This window comes from Abrus precatorius, unplaced genomic scaffold, assembly GCF_003935025.1.
Source record: "Abrus precatorius isolate BTA unplaced genomic scaffold, Abrus_2018 Scaffold1, whole genome shotgun sequence".
NCBI lineage: Eukaryota > Viridiplantae > Streptophyta > Magnoliopsida > Fabales > Fabaceae > Abrus > Abrus precatorius.
The window spans coordinates 2,651,872-2,658,289 of record NW_020874291.1 but is presented as its reverse complement, the minus strand read 5'-3'; the positions used below and the strand labels follow the sequence as shown (position 1 = coordinate 2,658,289).

The window sequence follows — 6,418 nt, the reverse complement described above, 5'->3', positions numbered from 1 at the left end:
TGCTCTTAGATCTCTGTTTTGGCATAGTGCCACTTTAAAAGGGACACATGTAAGATATATAACAGTAAAAAGTAAGAGATTGGCCAAGTAAAGATAGAGAAAAGAAATAGAAGTTTTTCAATAAGCTTTCAACAAGGCGCTAACATTGCCATGAAAGTAGAAGTTGATACTTCACGACTTTGGCATCGAAGAGTTGGTCACTTCAATACTCATGCCTTAAAACTGCTACATCAAAAGAATATTATTAAGGATCTTCCACATCTTGAAGAAAATAATGAAGCTTGTGAAGGATGTCTCGTTAGCAAGCAACATCGACTGCCATTTTCTATTGGGAAAGCTTAGAAAGCAAAAGACTTATTAGAACTTGTTCATATAGATATTTGCGGACCAATGTGGACACCATCACTTCATAATAATAGGTATTTTATCCTTTTCATCAATGATTTTTCTAAATAGACTTGGGTCTACTTCATCAAAGCAAAGTCAGAAGTCTTTGAAATATTCAAGAAGTTTAAGGCTCTTGTCGAGAAGCAAAGTGGTAAACAAATAAAAGTATTAAGAAGTGATCGTGGCAAAGAGTATACCTCTCAAGAGTTTGATAAATTCTGTGAGGATGAAGACATTCAGCGACAACTTACTGTCACATATACTCTATAACAAAATGGAGTAACTAAGAGAAAAAATTGCACAGTAATGGAGATGGCTAGATCCATGTTGAAGGAGAAAGAATTGTCAAATATCTTTTGGGCTGAAGCAGTTTATACTGCTGTCTACATACTTAACAAATGTTTAACTAAGACTGTCTAAGATAAAACTCCAATTGAAGCTTGGAGCAGGCAAAAACCATCAGCAAAACATCTAAGGGTTTTTGGGTTGATTTGCAATATACACATTCCAGAAGAGAAGAGACACAAACTAGAAGACAAAATTGTACGAGGTATCTTCTTAGGGTATAGCACACAATCTAAAGGATATCGAGTCTACAACTTGCAAACCAAGAAGCTCACCATTAGTCTAGATGTTGAAGTTGATGAAAATGCTGCTTGAAATTGGAAAGATGAAAAGGTTAAGAAAAATGTTTCCAGACCAATGCAGCAACCTCGATAAATTGAAGAAGTCTCAGGTGAGAGTTTTTCACCTCCACAACAACAATTTTCCTCATCAGAGTCTACTCCAAAACGAGTTAGATCTTTGGTGGATATATACGAGACCTGTAACCTGGCCATAACTGAACCTGAGAGCTTTGAAGTAGCATTAAAACAAGAAGTATGGGTCAAGGCAATGGAAGAAGAGATAAAAATGATTGAGAAAAATAACACATGGGAGCTAATAGATTGCCCTATAGATAAAGATATCATTGGGGTAAAATGGTCCTATAAGACCAAGTTTAATCACAATGACACAATACAAAAGTACAAGGCAAGACTGGTAGCTAAAAGACACTCACAACAACTTGAAGTTGATTACAACGAGACATTTGCTCCAGTTGCACGCCTAGATATTATAAGAACTCTAATTGCTCTTGCCGCACAAAAAGAATGGAACATTTATCAACTTGATGTAAAATTTGCCTTTCTCAATGACATTCTTCAAGAAGAGATTTATGTGGAGTAACCACAAGGCTTCGTCAGCAAAGGTAATGAAGGCAAAGTACTAAGACTGAAAAAAGCTATATATGGATTGAAGCAAGCTCCACGAGTATGGTACAACAAAATTGATCAATACTTTACAGACCAAGGATTCAAGAGGAGCAAAAGTGAGGCAACTTTATACACCAAGATCCAAGGTCAGTATGACATACTCATTGTCTCCTTGTATGTAGATGATCTTATCTGCACAGAGAACAATGTGGAGATGATAACTAAGTTCAAAAAAAATATGATGAAGTCCTTCAAAATGACCGATCTTGGCTTGATGAATTACTTCCTCAAAATAGAGGTAAAACAAAAGAAAGAAGGAATATTTATCTCACAAAAGAAATATATTGAAGTATTACTCAAGAATTTTAAGATGAATGGATGTAAGACGGTTAGCACTTCATTGGTGACAAATGAGAAATTAAAGAAAAATGATAGAGCACCAGAAGCTAATGCATCGTGTTATAGAAGTTTGATTGGAAGTTTACTTTGTCTCACAGCCACACGACTAGACATAATGTATGTTGTAAGTCTTCTTTCAAGATTCATGCAAGGTCAAAGCCAAATTCATTTTGGAACAGCAAAAAGAATCCTATGATATCTACAAGGTACAAAGGAGTATGGTATATGGTACCAAACTATGAGCAACTCAAAGCTACTTGGCTACACTGGCAGTGATTGGGCAGGATCAATCGACGACATAAAGAGCACATCTAGTTATGCCTTTTCACTAGGATCAAGAACAATCTTGTGGGCTTCGAAGAAGCAAGCAACTGTTGCACAATCAACAACAGAAGCAGAATATGTGGCAGCTACTGAAACTACAAGTTAAGCAATATGGTTACAAAGAATACTTGAAGAAATGAGAGAAAAAAAAAACGAGTCTACTACAATCTACTACGACAACAAATCAACTATAGCAATGACAAAGAATCCAGTGCATCATAGTAGAACAAAACACATCGCAATCAAATATCATTTCATCAAGAAAGCAGAATAAACTAAAGAAATTAAGCTCGAGTATTGCACAACTGAAGATCAAGTTACAGACATTTTCACTAAAACACTACCAAGACCAAAATTTGAACAACAGCTAGAGGTAGTCTAGAAAAATACTAGGAATAATCTAAGAAAAACCATTTGGATCTTCTAGTTTCAAGACACTTCTAGAGATAATTCTAGAATATTGTAAATCTTCAAGTTACTAGATAATTCTAGTATATTAAATCATCCAAACCTAATGGTGGATGATGCCTATAAATAGGCATGCTACCTCATTATAAAAGTTAAGAAGAAGTAATCAAACTATCAATTCTCCATCTCTTGAATCTCTTACTAAAACTTTTTTAACTATCATTTTTAACTATTCCTACTAACATATTTCAACTATATTACTCATCTTACCTCCACTAAAAACTATCAAGTTTCTTAGAGATTTTTTTGGCTCAATTCCTCTTAGTAGTGTAGGGTGAGTCGCATAATTCTGTAGGAGTTAGTGAGGGTGCAGGTCTGTGCCACAGTTTCTAATTCAGCTTCCACTTGAGCACATGTCCACGTGCACAAATCTACCATGTTGAAAAAAAAGATAATTCTTCTTTGTTGCTTTGTATCTTGCACAGTTTTTGAAGGTTCTAAAGCAGCTTTTTAGCATGTCTTTGTGCAACTGCAGATCTGATCCACCCATATCACACGAGCCATGCTTTTTTTTAACTGCAGCCACGTAGAAAAGAGCAACAGCTAGTGCAGGTTCAATTTTTGTTTAACTTTTTGCTGCACAACGGGCCAAATTTGTGGAGAAAAGAACATTTGACTTATTAAAATAGGTGTATGGCAAAAGTAGCACGTGCAAGCATTGCTCCGACGAAAGTTTTAAATACATTATAAAATAAAACACACTACACGATGACATTGACCATTTTAAGGAGTAAAATGATAAATTTTGAATCGATTCATCTGTCTATGCAAACTCGCAGTGGTTAAACCTTAGGCAAAATTAATGAGAGAGAAATGTATGTTTTCAATGTGTGGCCCTTGCGAAAAGCTTAATGCTAGCTTGCGAACAGCTTATGCATTATTTGTTTATGTTCATGGATGCTTATACCATGCATACAAAACCTAAGGGTTCCATGGTAAGGACCTTTCTTTTTTTCGATCGCTCGATCAAAATGGGTAAAATAATGCCGAAGTATCAAACAAGAACATTTTTTTGGAACCAGCTACACCCCTTCTACTCTTTTCATGTGAATATTAGCCTTGTAACTCCCATTCTTATAAGTCTAAAATGAAAACTCTGCAACTACATGCAACACAATATATTTAAACATATAGAATTAGAAAAAAAAATATCATTAGTATCTTAAAAAATTAGTTAATCTGAAAATAAAATATTTTTCTTAAAGTCATAATCATTTTAAAATGAATGGAGTAAATTTTAGGACTTCATAAAACCTTTAAACATAGTAGAAAAATAACTAAAAAATATAGTAATGTTTCTATTCAATTTCAAATTAAGTGACATTTCGGAAAGATATATTTTTTTCCATGTTAAGTGAAGTTTTGAGATCTCATTGATACATTAATTTTTTTATTCTAATTATTTCAAATAAATAATATAGTAAAATTATTCTATTAATTAAAATATTTTTTATTGTTTTTAATATTTATTGAGAATATTAATTATGATAGTCAATTTAAAAGGGTGGAATATTATATATATGATTATGGTCAAAGGAAGGACTATATGTATATTACACCATGAGCTCTTTTATTTAAAGACTGAAAGGATATATATATATATAATACATTTAATGCAATAAATGTGGGTATTTTTGAAGGAAAGAAATTAACAGATACAGACATTTAATATATTCTTTTTCCAGCGTGTCCATGGATGAGGATCTCTTAGGTTTAGGTGTTATAAAGAGGATTCAAATGCTCATAAGTGACCCATCTAGTTTTCTCTATTGGACCTATTCAAAACTCATTCACTTCCATGCCATGTATTACTCCTTTAATCATTTGTTGTTACTCCTTAAGGGGTTGTGTTTCTCTCTGATTATTATATTTTTTACCATAACCTTTTTCAAAGCCTTAGGGTCTCACTTGATTCACAACACCAAGAAACAAAGACTACCCTTGCCACCCGGTCCCAAACCATGGCCTATAATCGGTAACCTTCCCGAAATGCTTGCAAACAGGCCAACATTCCGATGGATACACACACTAATGAAAGAAATGAAAACTGAAATTGCATGTATCCGCTTAGGAAATGTCCATGTTGTCCCCGTGACATGCCCTACCATTGCTCGTGAATTCTTGAGAAAACAAGATGCTAACTTTGCTTCTAGACCCGTAAGCATATCCACTAATCTCATAAGTAGTGGATATCTCACCACAACTCTTGTACCCTTTGGAGAACAATGGAAGAAAATGAGAAAAATCGTTGGCAACGAATTGCTCTCCACCACCGAGCACCAATGGCTTCAAGGCAAAAGGAATAAAGAAGCTGATAACCTTGTGTTTTACGTCTACAACAAATACAAAAACATGACAACGGTGATGTTGGCCTTGTGAATGTGAGGGATGTTGCACGACATTATAGTGGTAATGTGATCAGAAGGTTGTGTTTCAATACAAGGTACTTTGGAAAAGGTAGGAATGATGGAGGGCCTTGTTTTGAGGAAGTTGAACATTTAGATGCCCTTTTCACAATGCTTGAAAAAATTTATTCCTTTCGTGTTTGTGATTATATCCCATGCTTGAGTGCTATTGACTTGGATGGCCATGTGACCAAGGTAAAGAAGGCTATAGAAATTGTTAACAAGTATCACGATCCCATCATTGATCAGCGAATCAAACAATGGAATGATGGGTCCAAGACTGATGGTGATGACTTCCTTGATATTCTCATCTCACTCAAAGATTTCAACAACCCAGCATTGACAGTTCAGGAAATCAAGGCCCAGATCATTGTAATATTTACTCCACCTTTCTCTCTTCCTCTCGTGTGTGTTTGTGTACACAAAGAAATGGTAGCAACACATTAGTTAAAATTTATAAAAAATGAGAGAAATTTCATTAATTTATTAGAATATACAATATATACACAATCCTTAATTTGATAATGAAACTTGGTGGTGTAGGAAGTGATGCTTGCGGCAGTGGATAACCCATCAAACGCAGTTGAATGGGCTCTTGCGGAAATGATAAACCAACCGGAATTGCTTCAACGCGCCACTGAAGAACTGGACAATGTGGTTGGGAAGGAAAGGTTGGTGCAAGAATCAGATATCCCTAAGCTCAACTATGTGAAGGCATGTGCAAGAGAAGCGTTTCGCCTTCATCCCATTGTGGCTTTCAACGTTCCTCACGTTTGTATCAAAGACACAGAGATCGGCAATTACCTTATTCCAAAGGGTAGCCATGTGTTGTTAAGCAGAGTTGAACTTGGACGAAACCCCAAAGTGTGGAATGAACCACTGAAGTTCAAGCCAGAACGCCACCTCATGAATGATGGGTCTGATTTGGCTTTGACAGAGCCAGATTTGAAGTTCATATCATTCAGCACTGGAAGGCGTGGTTGTCCTGGAATCATGCTTGGCACCACCATGACTGTGATGCTATTTGCTAGGTTGCTCCATAGCTTCACTTGGAGTGCACCACCCACTGTTTCACACATCAACCGTGTTGAGTCTAACGATAACATGTTCATGGCTGAGCCACTTGTGGCAGTGGCAAAGCCAAGATTGGATGCAGCGCTATACCAGTTAACAGACGCATGA

General features: G+C 35.8%; 1 pseudogene; it reads left to right on the top strand.

Annotated features, from left to right (window-relative positions):
- The first annotated feature begins 2,277 nt into the window (after positions 1-2,277).
- Positions 2,278-6,418, top strand: LOC113854616 (annotated as a pseudogene).